This window comes from Triturus cristatus, chromosome 4_1 (assembly GCF_964204655.1).
Source record: "Triturus cristatus chromosome 4_1, aTriCri1.1, whole genome shotgun sequence".
In the NCBI taxonomy this organism is placed as follows: Eukaryota; Metazoa; Chordata; class Amphibia; order Caudata; family Salamandridae; genus Triturus; species Triturus cristatus.
The window spans coordinates 296,086,200-296,099,930 of record NC_140585.1 but is presented as its reverse complement, the minus strand read 5'-3'; the positions used below and the strand labels follow the sequence as shown (position 1 = coordinate 296,099,930).

General features: G+C 45.6%; 1 protein-coding gene across 27 annotated transcripts in view; it reads right to left on the bottom strand.

The window, feature by feature from the left end:
* Nucleotides 1–10,398, bottom strand: part of MICAL3 (microtubule associated monooxygenase, calponin and LIM domain containing 3) — a 1,875,796-nt gene extending 1,865,398 nt beyond the window's left edge. For 25 of the 27 annotated variants that reach the window (XM_085652129.1, XM_085652139.1, XM_085652136.1 and 22 more), the window contains exon 1: nt 10,216–10,398. The gene's annotated coding sequence lies outside the window, so the exon portion shown is untranslated. The remainder of the gene's footprint in view (nt 1–10,215) is intronic. The other 2 variants (XM_085652157.1, XM_085652132.1) reach the window with 2 other exon arrangements.
* Between the last annotated feature and the right edge of the window lie 3,333 nt (nt 10,399–13,731).

Here is a 13,731-nt window from a genome sequence, read left to right as displayed (position 1 = left end):
GGCGGGAGTGGAGACACTTGGAGATCTGTACGTAGATGGCACCTTGTTGTCTTTTGAGACACTAACAGCAGACACTGGTTTACCAAGCGGCCAATTCCTCACATATGCAACCATTACACGGACGTTCACTCTAGCATGGGGGGACATAACAAATGAACCACCGGCGCATCAATTATTGCAATACCTACATGTAATGGGGAGGGGTCACATATAATACACTGGCTGGTGCAAACCCTTCTAAGTCATACATTGAAGCCGCTACAGAGGCTCCGCGCTTATTGGACTGAAGACAGAGGCCGACCCTGGACAGATAAAGACTGGGGACGAGTTTTAGCCAGTGCCACACATGTACCGCGTAATTCAAGGTTCAAACTAATACAAACATATATATTACACAGGGCATATCTTTCACCTGATAAAATTAACAAATATTTTAATATCAATACCTCTGAATGCCCAAGGTGCCGCCTCCTAGGTGCTAACCTGTTACATATGCTGTGGTCTTGCCCTAAGCTTCACACTTACTGGCGTGCGATAGCGGAAACGCTAACTACCTGCACTAACGTCCTGGGTTCTATAAAAGAAATAAGGTGAATAAAGCGAGCCTCCGATTTCGAGACTTAGGTCTCATAACAGCGAAACGACTCATAACCAAAAGATGGAAGCACTTTGATCCACCAGAGATATTACACTGAAAAAAGTCCCTAGAGGTGTGGGCACAAGCAGAGAGCACCACCCTACACAGGGAAGAAACGGCAGGGTTGAGGAAACATCCCATTGAGCAGACCTGGGATGATATGCTCAGAACGCTTGTGCGCTCTGATGCCCTACTGCAGCCACCGCCCACAGAGCAGGTGGGGGCCTAACACCTGATGTATCGCCAGAGAGTAGACGATGTGCTGCACCTGTATACTATCCCAACCACAGTGGTTGGATCAGACAAAGCCCCGCATTCCTTTAAGATGTTGAAAGGAAGCAGAAGCACCCTGGCGACCACACGCCCGCATAGGTAATGGAAGTGGCAGCCCACGCTCAATAACGACACACTTTTCTAGACATGGCAACTCCAAAAAAGACATACTAGGTATTGGACACATGTTCCCCCAGCACATAGACATCTCTTGTTTGCTTAGATTTATTATTGGTTGATAAACGAATTTGGTTGAAATGTTATATAAAAAGAGAGAACAGATATCTAGTGAATAGATGCGACATTCATATATATATATGGATCTGTTTATTCTAGACAGGTTCTAAGGTATATTTCAAGAGTTGAGTTCCACAATGAATAGCATTCTCACATAAGTGTTGCTTACTTTTTATTTATTTTGTTAATTTTCTTACTTCTGTCGCACTATGGATTATTGTCGGAAATAGGCATACTGAACACTTTTATCCTGGCGCTCGATTGGAGATGACAGAATGTGCGGCCGTAAGTGCCCAAGACTATTAACAACTGGATGGGCATCCACACATTGTAGACACCAATGACAACAAGACTATGTGAAGGAAATACGCCGCTTTCTCTGCACAGTGCCATAGAACAAGAGATGTTATAATGCAAGTGATGCTTATTGATGCTTGACAATGGATTATCGTAAGAGAATAAAAATATACTAATAAAGATATTCAAACAAAAAAATAGTGGACCATTCATGGCTCTGAGCTCTGCCAGAGGTTTTTGTAGGGGTAAAGTAGATCATACAATGGTGACGTTTTTTCCATATATTAAGATGTTGCATTAACACAATAATGTTATATGTAGAGAAAGTGTTCTTTTACTTATCGATTCACCGTAGCTAATGTAGGCCTGCATTTTAAAACGGCGAACATTAGTTTCCATCTTGCTTTGTGACACATGAACTTATTTAACTCTGGGAGAAGCTGGAGTTCTAATTATTGAATGCAATGTTCTTTTGCTTTCTTTCTCATGTGAAATTATTTCTTTGCCTTGTGATGATCATGGAATGTTTTAATGAGTAGCACATTCACAAAGACACCTGTAGAGTATAGTGTGGTCCCGGTATTTCATCTTGCCACAGATAATGCAAGTTTGAAGCACGCTGAGAGAAGCTCTAGAGTCTAGACGGAGTCCTAAGAACCTGACAAACATACAATTGTATCATCTTGCTTTGACCTGATTGGATCGCTTCTTGACAACTGTGTATAGGTGTAGCAAATGATAGAATTCTGTGATTTAGGCTAGTGCATTGTAGATTAGAGGCAGGGCGAGTTAGACTGGGTTTCGATGCAGCTTTGAGCAGCGCACAGTAGGAGATTTAAAGTACTTTCTAAGAGAGAGAACTTACTTTTCATTGCCCTTTCCTTTGAGGTAACTCCATGCTTGTTCGTCCTCCTTCTTATATGCCTTTGATTTGATATTTATATTAGTTGATGCAGTCATATTTTATTAATCAATACTAATCTGATTTTGCCTTCTGTAAAGCTTTTAACTTTTAATAAACCTTTATACTTTGAAACATAATCAGTCTGTCCGTCTTGTAGAGCTTAATGTGTTTCACATTTATTGAATTTAATGATTTGCTGACCAGCCTCTGTTGTGAACTTCAATTTATTTGATAGTGCTTTATGGGCAATGGAAAAGAACTCCTCCAAGCCAAAATGGAGTCCATACATGGATCCACAAGTATCGGCATGCGAAAAGCCAGAGGTAGATTTTGCTTTTGGATGAAACCTTGAATCACTTAGGGACCAGGAAGAAAGTATTCCTCATAATTATTGCTGTATTTAATATAGTCTTCATGTTAAGATTCCGAAAGTGAACCCCAGTGGGGTCTTCCCTTGTTGATTTTTGGACTTATGATTACGGGTATTTGTAGATCCGTGTGTGGACTCCATCCTGGCTTGGAGGAGTTTTATTCCACTAAATCGCACAGCATTTAGGCTATCTGCATCCCTCTAGTCCTGAGGAAGACCCGCCGTGATGTCTAAGACCTAACACATAGGGTCGAAATGTTACTCGCAATCCCACTGTTTCATGTTCTTGGTCAACCATATTAACAAAGTGCCAATAATGATATAGGATGTTTGTTGAACTATGGATATGAGAAAGAACAGACATTTTTGTAATAATCTTTCTATGTATATCATGCTAAGATCAGTCTTTGTCTACATTGGGTAATGTCAAACTTATTTTTTCACTGTATGTCACTTTATCCTTAAGTCAAGTCTTTCTATGTATTTTTGTGTTTTTTTGGACAGCCTGATATTAATAGGAAAATGTGTGCATATTATTTAGATATATGACTTCCAATATACTAGATAATTATATGCTATTTTTTTTAGGTGATGTGCCGTGGGGGTGTTGAATAATGTTCAATATAGGCCCACACTCTCACAGCTTCTTGGAGAACATACGTTGATCTTCTCATATAGGTGTGACTTTCTAACACTTATTTTTCAGGCAATTAAATTGCAACACCCTACAGAACTCATTGTAATTTGTAACATTGTATACCCAGGTTCTGAGGGACACAGGGTAACCCTATTGTGTTTGATGGCACTGTATTTAAAAGCAGAACATGTAGACATTTAATGTTAGCATGTCCTTTTCTCGGCCTGGAGGTCTTCTGATTGCCGGTCGGCGGGTCACCTTTTTGATTTAGAGGGCATTCTCCCCTTTCCTGAGCTCAAAAGCGTATATGGACTCCTGGATTTAGAGCGTTTTCGATACTTCCAGCTCAGACATTGGCTCTTACATGCTGATGTTCGCCCTCATGTAGCTCGAACGCTCACTAAGTTTGAGAAGTGGCTATATCTTAAAAACACAGACAAGGCAATGATCTCCGATATATATGACATGCTTAGGGAGGGGGTCCCTGCGGAGCCCACTTGGACAGCGAAGGTGGGAGAGGGAGCTGGGGCAACAACTGATAGGCAAAGAGTGGGCAGACATTTATTATCGCGCAAATCATATAGCGCAGAACACGGCTAGCAGGGAGGCGGCAGTTAAGGTGGCCATGTATTGGCATTTGACCCCGGCCCGCCTGCATTGGGGGAACCCGGCGCGTAGCCCGTTGTGCTGAAGGCACTATAGTACATATTCTATGGGAGAGCTACAGGCCTACTGGAAGGAGGTGCTAGATGATGTTGATACCCAATTTGATACTGAGATTCCGCGTTTCCCGACCTATGTGATATTGGGACTGCCCAATCCCCTTACGTATCCACTCAAGTCTAGGCGGGGCAGACTTATGGGGATAGCTTTAGGAGCTGCTACGCAGAACATTCTCTCGCATTGGGGTTCCCCGAGGAGACCGACACGACTGGGGTGGTTACATAAACTGTGGCATGTCCTGGGAAAGGAATGAATACAGGCCTCTCTCTCTCTGTGACACTATGGCTGGCTTTGTTGATGCCTGGCAACCCGTGCTGGCTTTATTATTGAAGGAAATTAATGAGATTACATGTCCTAAATATCTTCGACTTCTTCGGCTCGCCAGCTTGGCCCCAGCGCCATAACCTGCGGAGGTCTCCGTGGGGCCTGCCCAGTCACCGTGTTCCATCTTGGTACACTAGGAAAGCACACCAGTTCGGGGTGGGAAAGGGTGTTGGGGTTTGGGAGGGCGGGGGGGGGGGGGGGGGTTGTTACTTTTCCAATGGCTTTATTGCTCTGTCCCTCATTGTTGTTTGCTGTGTGATACCTCACGCGGAGGCACGGGAGGGAATTCTTGGTGGCGATTATTGGATTTCTAGATTCTGTTCCACAAGCGGGGGCTTATCATTGAGTGGATATGCACGATCTATGTACCTTACGGGGTTGTTTGTATTCCTTTTGCCGCAAATGGCAATAAGACAAAGTTAAACCTAAAGTTACCATGTCCTTACAGTGACTAGCCCCCAAAAGCAATTTTCACAGTAGAAAGGTTGGCTGGCCCACAAAGAAACACTGGGTAGCAATATTAAATACTATAACTGTATCTCAGGAAAAATACCAGCTGGAAAGATAATTAAACTACTATTTTAATGGTTATTAAAAATCCAATTTAATGGTGAAGATGGATTTTTGATAATTATTAGGGGAAAGTAACTTTTAGAAAGTTACCTTTTACCATTTTAATTGTCAGATGGCTAATTAGCATACTCCTCTGCCAGTTCTCAGCCTGTGCTTTGCCTTGAATAGGTGTGAAATGTCTCCTAAGAGTAAAAGATAAGCTAACTTGAATGGGCACAGATGACTTATCTGACGACAACTGAATAGGCACTGTGGGGGCCGAGAGCCTCCTTTTGACAGCACACTGTCAAATCCTGCTTGATTGGTCTGTTAAGCCACATGTAACACTTGGGCACACTTGAAAGGAAGAGAACAGGATACCAAGACAATTCTTGTGTATGCACTATCTAGTTGCTTTAGTCCTACCTAACTTCTGTCCCTGGATTTTTTGTGGGTATAGTTCCTTCTCAAACCAAATGTTAGTGTTAGATGAAGGAGGACACAAAGATTACCATAGTACACTCTCCACACAAACACCCCCAGCCCTCAGAGCCCAGGTTTAATACTTCTGCAGACTTTTGCCATCTTGAAAATGCCCCGACACATGCCATTTAGGGTCGGTTTGTAGTAATGCAAATAAGAACTACTGAAAAAGTTGGTAGGGTTGGCCCCAGGAATGGTTACCCCATTGGTTAGGGTGGCACATGTGTCACTTCACCCACTAGCTCATAATAGGAACAAATTTGGCATCTCCAGGCATCTTTCTGAACCTTCAGAAGAGGACTGGATCTGCTGTCTATGACCTAGGAGGAGCACTGAAAGACTGGTCCTGCATCCGCTTGCGCACTGGACAAATAAGTGGGTTTCAGGGGTCAGTTAGCTGACCTCCTGTGTGGTTACAGGGAGAAAACAAACTGCAAGTTCCTTGAAGTACCCTGTGGACCATTGGCAAGTGAATCTGGACTGGACCCTGCAGTTGGCCTCTGCCTGCAACTCTGAGTCTTTACGTGCCTCCCCTGAGATCCTGTGGGCTTTAGAAGTGTACTCCTGTGGTGGATTGGAACTTATAAGACTAAGGGTCTGATTTATATATTGGTGGAGAGGGTACTCCATCACGATGGAGCTCCCTCCCCACCAATATCGTGTACCTTAGGGTTCATCACAGCAGAGACTACTCTGTCTCTGCCATGATTATTCCCCTCCAACAGCCCAGGAGAGTAAGCGCAATCAGAGAAATGGCTGCATGTCCACCCACCCAATTTAGATGGGCGTACATGTAGTCATTTTTTACTGTTCCTTACCGCCAGGTAAAACCTGTCAGTAAGGAACAGTAAAAACATTATAATGCTCCCCCAGCTATGGGAGAAGCCTCTAATGGCGAGGAGAGCTTTACTTTTTTTCATTTAAAAAAGAAAATCCTGTTTTAGGATTTGATTTTTTAAAAGATAAAAAGGAGTACTGTTTGCTGGAGGGCTGTCTCCTTCTGATGCAGCCCTGCAGCACATAGTAAAATGCTTTGACAGGAACATACCTTTATAAATGTCATTTATAAATCTGTTGGGTGGAGTATTCTCGGTCTGTCGGACGTAAAGTCCTCTGCCAGGCTAATGTAGAATACTCTGCCCGCCAGAATATAAATCAGGCCCTAAGGCAGAAGGTAACATCTTTGATTAGGATAATCCTGGTTGGTATATCTAACCCTCTCTCCATAGCTGACGACCTCAAATTGCATCTAGGTCCAAGACTACTGCAACCATTGACTATCACCAGCACTTTGTGGTGTCATTTTTACTTTAAACTTTCAAAACCCCCCCAAAAATATTATCCAATTGTTTACAAGACCCAGTAATCGCAACCAAGAAACTTCATAAAAAAAGAATTATCTCCCACCAGTCCCCAGCTTGCTTTCCGTATGTACTCTGGGATCTCCAAGACAATAAATAAAGCTCAAAGCCGAACCAGTGATTTATAAAGCGCATCAAAGAAAGAAACACTATAACTTTTACAATGCTGGATTCCTAAAAAATCAATAAGGCTAAACCTCAGTACCTCTTCTGCCTTCCCTCTGGGGGTCCTTTCACCTCCCCCCTCCCGCTTTTTCTTTCCCCCTCCCGCAGCGGACTCCTCCCCTTCTTCCCCCTCCTTTCCCCTTCCTCCTCTTCCTCGGTACAGACCCCCCCAGGTGGGGGTATCGGAGCTGGGTGAGCGCCTGCCGCAGTTACATCGGCGGGGTTGGCCCTCCCGAGCAGCGACACCAAAGTTCTTAGTTCGTTTGGGGGTGGGGGGAGGGGGGTGGTTGTTGGGGTAGGGCTGCATTGCATATTATACTGATCTGCTCTCTGTAGGTGTGGTACATGCCACTTGGGTTACTAGTTGAGTGTCTCATTTGCTGATAACCATTGACAATGTGGGATGGGGTGTGCCTCATCGATGGAGGGGCGGATCTTTGTCAGTGGGATACCAGATCGTGGCTTATTCTCAGAAAAATGCACAGATGACGCATGCATACAAGATGTAACTGTTCACTATTGTTGTCTGATGGTCAATAAAGATATTTAAAAAAAAAAAAAAAAAAAAGGCTAAACCTCTGTATTTGCACTCCCACGCACAGTGGCGGCCGCTCCATTAGGACGTTGCAGCACCGCCCCACTGCTTTCTCGCAGTGCGAGAAGCAGAAAATAAAATGGTATTTTAAATACGATTTTATTTTCTGCTTCTCGCGCTGCCAGAAAGCAGACGGCAGGGGTATGCCTGGTTGGGGGCAGGCAGGAGCGTATGCCTGGTTGAGGGGGGGGGGGGGGGCGGGTCAGGGAGGAGTGGCTTGCACAACTGAGTGCCCTGACTGCTTGGTCGGCCCTGGGGCTGACCAAAGCAGTCATGCGCACTCTACATTTTCTCTATGTAGGCTGCATGCCTACATGGAGAAAATGGCCTCCCTATTGGTGCCTGGCTGGGCGCCATCCTGGACTCCGCACCAATCACAACGCTGCCATTGCAGCGTTGTGATTGGCGTACAGGAGGGGAGGGAGCTGCCTGTTCCTGTTGAACTGTTTAGAACGCGTGACCCCGTCCCAGGAGCAGAGGCTGCGCAGACCCAGTCAGGTAAGTTTTCTTTTTTTATTACCCCCGCGCGACCACCCCCCCTTAGACCCGTGAATATTGAGAGCCACGCCCACGAATCAGCTCATTTACAGGACCCATAATTCCTGCTAAATACAAATGTTTTTCAGCTGTGATCCCACTAACGCAGCAAAGTCCCATGCGTTTCACAGCAACATCCAGACTGGACAGTACTCTGCATTTCAAACGGCTCATAGGAAAGAGTAGGTAGAATGATATGTTGCCTTTGCTCAAGTCATCGCAGTACATCGCCCTCCCTAGTTCCTCTGTTACAAAATATAATGTCTTGCTCCTGAACATTCCACCGAAAACTCGGTGTTCTGACCCAGAAATGAAACAGTAGCGATGTCAAGTTGTCTCATGTCAGATGTGAATAACTTATTTTGTACTTGAAGTTCTGGATTTACAAAGGCAAAACTACAAGTGCCAGAATAAAATGAAAAAACCTGACCAGCATGAACTACTTAATAGTTGCCACCTGGCTCCATGTCACAGGAATACCTTCACACAGGGCAAACTTTAGCCAGAAGCACTTTGCTTGCTGGAACTTACAGCTGAAACCACAGGTTCCAACCTGCAGTACATTGCCTGCTAAGAAGCGAGGACTGAATAAAGGTGCACCTAGGATGCATGTGTGTGACATTTCTTTGGAGAGAATCTATTTGTATTTGTGGTATTTCTAAAGAGCATTAGGCCAAAAGGCATCAAAGCGCTAAAGAGAAAGACAGACTGTACCGTGAAACCAGCCAAAATGCAGCCAAGTGCACCTAGTAATACAGGGCTAGTTCAAGGGTGTCCAGTGCAGGTCCACGAGGGCCTGGGCCGAATTTTCAGGATGTACAGAGAAGATAAAGTCAGTGGCTATTCTAAAAAGCTTTACTATATTCAGCCCGTGTGGCCCTTCACTAGACACCCTGGATGATATGTCTGCTGCTCTTCTGACTCTCGGTGATGGCACAGCTGAAAGAAAGCCAGCAGGCACGATTCCCAAGCAGTCGCTGCGGCTCCTTCACTGCAACAAAAGGGATAATGCTTTTTTTTTTTTTTTTACATAGTATATTTCATACACACATCCGTTTCGAAGCGCTGTTAATAACAGCTATTGCTGTTACCCAAATGAAAGATATTATCCAATTTAAATGTTATTATCACATTTAAGGAGGAGCAGCATCATGGCTTGGAAAGGATTCATTTAAAATGAAACTGGGAAGGATTTAAACAGCTTTCAAGTGACTCATCCCACGTGTGACACCTTAACTCAGTTCTGGGTTTTTAGACACACCCCCTTCGATTTTTTGACTTGAAGTTTATTTTTTTCTCATTTCATGGCACCACAGAGCCCAGCATAAAAGTTGTTGTCGGTAACACAAAACAGGTTGTCTAAAGTGATGCAATAGGTCTTACGACCACTTCACCTCCAACACCGGCTTGTCTCTCTATCTCTTTCCAGAAGACTCCCTTAGCAAATTCTGCTGGTTACCATAAAAGGCCAAATGCTGCAACCCATCCTCGTATCCATGCCATCCATTATTGTAATTAGATATTCCATTTATAATACTCTTAAAGAGGTACTCGTGTGAACTCGCTTCCAGAGCTGTTCATCGTTGGGTTTACGGTAATCTGCAACCAGCAGAAGAACATTCACCTCGTCTCAAGCTCCGAAGCGCCTCAAATCAGCCATTTAGGTGTCGTTTTAGCGCTAGACAACAGCCCACATAAATATATGAATACATAACTGCCTATGACGTTCAGGGCAAGGGTGCGACAGAGCTACGAGGCCACAATAATGCCGGACCAAGCGCTATACAGTTCGGCTACTCTTTGGTTGCAGCCAGTTCAGATGCAGAGCAGACGAGTGGAGAGGCGAGCCTGCACCTGTGCGCTCTGGTGCTCCAAAACATGGAAAGGAAGGGAGGGGGTCCAAGGGTTTTAGGCGCTAGAACAGTATCTGCCTAACATACCAGTATTGTCAGCCCATAGCTGAGCTAACAAGCCGCTGGTCTGCCCCGGGGGCTTCCCCCAAGCGCCGCCGCCAGCACGCTCTACCTTACGTCATGTATTACTCCACAGTATAGCGCAGTGCCAATACAACACAACGCTGCCCCTCGCCCTCTTCCTCCTCCTAAGCGCAGGGTACTCACAGCAAGCACTGGCTCCTCGGTCCCCTCCTCCCTGCACCGCGTCCCGTCTCTGCAACCGCGGTGCTGCACCGTCCGTGGGCGCAGTCACACTGCCCCTGAGGTGCCCTCCGCAAACCTGGCTGGCGGGGGTGGGGCGCCGCCGGTGGCTCCGCACTGTTGCTCTCCTCCCAGTCAGCCTCTCTCGCTGCTTCTCCAAGGTCAGGGGAAGGAGCTGGCGGCGGCTCCTCCCTCCAAGCTGGCCGCCATGAGAAGGCGCCCTCCCCCTCCCCCTCCCTTTCCCACCTTTGCCTGCTGCCAAGCCGGAGTACCAGCAGCGGAAGATGCCGATGGCCTCGTCCGGATGGAGCCATGAGACAGGCTGGCTGCTTGCAATGTTCCCTTGCAGTGTGCATGCTCTAACCCCACCTGCCCGTGGCTCATTGGCCGTGAAGGGCCTCTGCTTTTCGTTACCATAAGAAGTTAGTATTGGGTGATATATAACACACTAACTGGCATGGGACATCAGGGTGGGTGGCACACAGAGGCGTATTGTCCCTGTCCATTAACCACTCTGTCTCGAGCATGCGTGTGATTAACCTCTGACCCCCTTCCGCCAGCCCGTGACGCTGATCGCTTTATCTCGCCCGGTTTCTCAGGTCTGCTTCCCTTCCCCTTTCCTGGCTAGGCCGGGGAAGGCTCCGACACAATTGAAGAACAAGAAGCGGCGATGACATAATGCTCATCCGAGAGCTGAACTACCACGGGCGGCGCGGGAAACGCGCCAGCTGAGCTGACTACACGTCCTGAGAGACAGAGACAGTCTGTCCTGGATATTACAAACTCCATGAGCCGCAGTGCGTTTCTCACTTATTTCCGATTAATCATTTTGGTATATTGGCACCACATTACACAAGCTTTCCGCTAGTACAGTTTTGCACCGAGATTTGAAATAAGCTACCAACGCAAAAAAAAAATGACAAAATAAACATGTATTTATGTGTGTGTGTATGTGTATATATATATATATATATATATATATATATATATATATATAATCCATTGTCTATTGTCACTGGGTAGTTGTAGGTAGGTGAGCATTTCCATAGGAAATACAAATTTTGTTTTGCTAATAACTTTGGCCCCGTCTGATGGATATTTACAACACTTTCCAACAAGTGCTACTTTTTGACTAGTTTGCGCATGTAAAATTTTGGGTGAGAAAAAAGGAGGGTCCTAAAATGCAAAATCTCCATGCAATTTTCATAGACTTTTTTTTGTCGGATTCATTTTTACAAAACTGCTGAACAGAATTACACCAAATTTGGCAGGAAGTGAGAACTTGAGTCGCAGATTGTGCTTTTTGTGATTTGGTGTAAATCCGTACAGTAGTTTTGAGAACTGAAGATCCAAAATGTTTGTATATCTGGATGGTTGGGTTCCAGGAACCACAGGAGCGAGTGTTCTGATTAGCTGCCAGCAACATGAGAAACATTTTGCTGGTAGCCATTACAGGACTCGGGGACTTACTCCCCTGTCCTGAAATAAAAAAAAAAACATAAAGGGGCAGGGTAGGGATACCCAAGGCCCTGAGGGGGGGGCTCCTAGGACCAAAATACACAAAATTCAGCAATTCTGTGATAGTCCAGCGGATTTGCGGCAAAAAAGGGGTCAGTCAGTATATATGTGTGTGTATATATATATATAAATTTGTTCGAAAAATTAAATTAGCAAAACTCTTTGCAGAAAATCCCAAGATGGCAAAATATAGTAAAAAGATCACAACTCCTAACATGGACTTAATGGTGAAAGATGCAGAACACTTTGTTACCTTAATGGAATTAGAACACAGTCCAGAGCATGAAAGGAGGGAATTGCGGACACACTGCACACAATTGGGAGCTGGATGCAGTAAAAAAAAACCTCAATCTAAGTTTTATCCGCAATTCGCACAGGGAAATAAAATTGACGCATTCCATGAATGTGTAATAAAGGACTTGTACCAACTTAACTACTCAAAGAAAAAAGACAATCTTTCTTTTGAAGAGCGCAGATCATTTCAAAATCTGAAAAATGATGACACTATTGAAATAAAAATGGCAGACAAGGGAGGAAACATCATCATCCTGGAAAAAGAGGCATATATGCGAGAAGCATATTCGCAGCTGACGAATAGAGAATATTATGAAAAATTAAAACCGAATCCAACAAAAAAATGGAAAGAGGAGCTGGATATGGAATTGAATCTCTGGATGCAACAAATGGTGGAGATTGGAAAAAATTTAAATTTTATGCGTTAGAAGCAGTGGGAATGCACCCAAGAGGTGGTGACAGAGAAAGAACCTTGAGACAGAAGGAATCGCGACGCATCCTGAACTTTCGAACATTAATGCCTGATGGTTTGAACCAGGATGAGGAGCTTCATTATCATCTATGAACTGTCTGGGATAATGTTCCATTATCAAACAAATGCTGATCATGTGAAATTGTAGCAGAGCTTAAACTATAATGCGTCTCATGTATATACATTTTTTTCAATAATTTTTTGTAGATGTTTTTTAGGAATATTATTTGAGTGGTAGAAGTTAGTAAAGAAAAAGAAGGAATAAGGTAGATGAGAAATAGTTCAAAGAATTGTTCAAACATTTTTCTCTTTTGTCATCGCTGCCACCGATGACATCCGAGCCCTGATGGACAACGGAGAAACAGCGGCCCTCATCCTCCTAGACCTCTCCGCGGCATTCGACACTGTCTGCCACCACACCCTAGTGCAGCGCCTCAGCAACGTCGGAATCCAGGAGAAGGCACTGGAATGGATCATCTCCTTCCTCGACGGAAGAACACAGAGAGTCCGTCTACCACCGTACAAGTCAGAGGCCACCAAAGTCATCTGCGGCGTCCCTCAAGGATCCTCGCTGAGCCCCACCCTCTTCAACGTCTACATGAGTCCCCTCGCGGCCATCGCACGCCAACACAACCTCAACATCATCTCCTACGCCGACGACACCCAGCTGATCCTCTCCCTGACCAACGACCCCGCCGCCGCCAGAGCCAACCTTCACGAAGGGATGAAAGACGTAGCCGAGTGGATGACGACCAGCCGCCTGAAGCTGAACTCAGACAAGACGGAAGTCCTCATCCTGGGCTCCTCGCCCTCCGCCTGGGACGACTCCTGGTGGCCCCCCGCCCTGGGCTGCGCACCCAAACCGACAGATCACGCACGCAACCTGGGCTTCATCCTGGACTCCTCCCTCTCCATGACCAGACAAGTCAACGCCGTCTCCTCGTCATGCTTCTACATCCTGCGCATGCTACGGAAGATCTTCCGGTGGATCCCCACCGAGACCAGGAAGACGGTCACCCAGGCCCTCGTCACCAGCCGACTGGACTACGGCAACGCCCTCTACGCCGGAACCACCGCCAAGCTCCAGAAGAGACTCCAGCGGATCCAGAACGCCTCAGCCAGACTCATCCTCGACATCCCACGTCACAGCCACATCTCCGGACATCTGAAAGACCTGCATTGGCTCCCCGTCAACA